The sequence below is a fragment of the Silene latifolia genome, chromosome 6 (genome assembly GCF_048544455.1).
Source record: "Silene latifolia isolate original U9 population chromosome 6, ASM4854445v1, whole genome shotgun sequence".
Taxonomy (NCBI): Eukaryota; Viridiplantae; Streptophyta; class Magnoliopsida; order Caryophyllales; family Caryophyllaceae; genus Silene; species Silene latifolia.
The window spans coordinates 62,038,750-62,040,977 of record NC_133531.1 but is presented as its reverse complement, the minus strand read 5'-3'; the positions used below and the strand labels follow the sequence as shown (position 1 = coordinate 62,040,977).

At 41.3% G+C, this 2,228-nt stretch overlaps 1 non-coding gene across 1 annotated transcript; it reads right to left on the bottom strand.

Moving 5' to 3' along the window:
- Window positions 1-244: 244 nt before the first annotated feature.
- On the bottom strand, window positions 245-351 carry LOC141589147 (small nucleolar RNA R71). The gene has a single exon (XR_012520097.1). It is a non-coding gene; the product is annotated as a small nucleolar RNA R71 (small nucleolar RNA).
- Window positions 352-2,228: the final 1,877 nt, after the last annotated feature.

Genomic DNA, 2,228 nt, shown 5'->3' with positions numbered 1-2,228 from the left:
ATTTGGGGGGATGCCTAGTGAAGACCCTCATTCTCATATGGAAACCTTTTGTGACTATTGTGATGCGATTTCTCAAACCGGTGTAACTCAAGACCAAATTCGATGGGTCTTATTTCCTTTTTCTCTAATTGGCACCGCGAAACAATGGTTGAAGGGCCTTGATAAGGCCACTCTCGGAATTGATTCTTGGAAGAAGTTGGCTCTAGCTTTCTACAAAAAAATCTACCCACCGGAAAAAACTAACATGCTAAGAGCTCAAATTATGGGTTTTAAGCAAAGGGATGAAGAATCTTTGTATGAAGCTTGGGAGCGATTCAAGGGAATTTGTCGCTCATGTCCTCATCATGGACTTAGCGAGTGGTTCTTGGTACAACAATTTTAGAAGGGTCTATATCAAGATTCAAGGAACATTTTCAACATGGGATCAAATGGAATGTTCACCGAAGTTGATGATAATCAAACATGGAACAAAATTGAGGAAATGGCGGTCCATAACTCACAATATTGTAGACCTCGCAAGGCTACTAGAGGAGGAAAGCATGAAGTGGACTCCGTTACTCAATTGGGTGTTCAACTTAGTGCTCACATTGACACAATCAATTTGAAGTTTGAAAAAGCTATGGCTAGACTTGAAGAAGCCTCAAAATCACCAAAGCATCATGTTAATGCCATGACGGCATCTTCATCAATCCCAAGTGGGATATGTGAGAATTGTGGAACTTTGGGACATGACCAAAGTGAATTTAGGGGAACAAATGAACAAGTGAATGCTTTCCAAGCATACAAGAGCGGTACCCCTTATTCCAACTATTACAATGAAAACACCAAATTCCATCCAAATCTCTCATACAAAAGCCAAAATGTTCAAAATCCTCAAACAACATACACCCCACCTCCCATGAGAAACCAAAATCAAAGACCCTTTTACAACCAAAACCAAGGTTACCAAAATCAAAATCCATACAATCACCAAAATGACCAAGGTTTTGATGTTCAAAAAGCGGTCCTCCAAATTCAAAAGAATCAACAAGAGTTTTTCACTCAAATGCAAAAAGATAGTCAAGCAAAGGAAACCACCATCAACAACATTCTAGCTCACACCAAGATGTTGGAAACCCAATTGACTCAACTAGCATCTTCAAGCTCACAAAGACAAAAGGGGCAATTACCACCTCAAAGTAATCCCCCAAGACATGAAACGGTTAGTGCCATTCACTTGAGAAGTGGTACAAGGTATGAAGCACCGAAGCAGCAAGTTGAGGATGAAGTTGTGGAAGCTAGTGATAAGGAAGAAATTGTGCAAAACTCCAAGGATGGAGAACCATCAAAAGAAGAGATTTCAAAGAAAAATGAAAACAAGGTCAAGGAGAAGGAGCCCATTGTGATTAGACTTCCTTTTCCAAGTCGTCAAGCCAAGCCCAAATTTGATGACCAACTTGGAAAGTTTATGGAAATTGTGAAGAATTTGGAAGTCTCGATTCCTTTCACGGAATTAATCAATCACGTGCCGGCCTATGCAAAATACATGAAAGACATCCTCACAAAGAAGAAGTCGATCCGGAAGCTTGAGACTATGGCCTTCACTAAGGTGAGTAGTGCAATACTTCAAGGGAGTTCACCTCCAAAACTAAAGGATCCGGGAAGCTTCTCAATACCGTGTACCATTGGCGACACCACGATCAACAAAGCCTTATGTGATCTAGGGGCTAGTGTGAGTGTTATGCCGTACTCGGTGAGTAAAAGGTTGGGGATGGGAGAGCTTAAATGCACCAATATCACACTCCAAATGGCCGATAGATCGACGAAGACACCATTAGGGATATGGGAAGATGTTCCCGTACGAATTGGGATGTTTTTCATCACGGTGGACTTTGTCATTGTTGATATGGAAGAAGACTCCAACATTCCAATCATCCTAGGAAGACCTTTCTTACACACCGTGGGTGCGGTGATTGATGTGAAACATGGTGAGCTCACTCTAGAAGTGGGAGATAAAAGTATAACTTTTAATCTTGACAAGACTATGAGAGCTCCACGTTTGCATGAACCGTGTTTCATGATTGATCATTATAGCCGGAAGGATGAAAGGAAGAAGTCGGAACTCCAATGGAAGAAGAAAATTGAAGATGCTCCATTCAAAGAGCAAGTGAATTGTGACAAAGCGAGCTCATCAAAGTCAAGCAAAGAAGAAGAAGATGGCCTCATTGGCCAAGACAAGAAATTGGGAG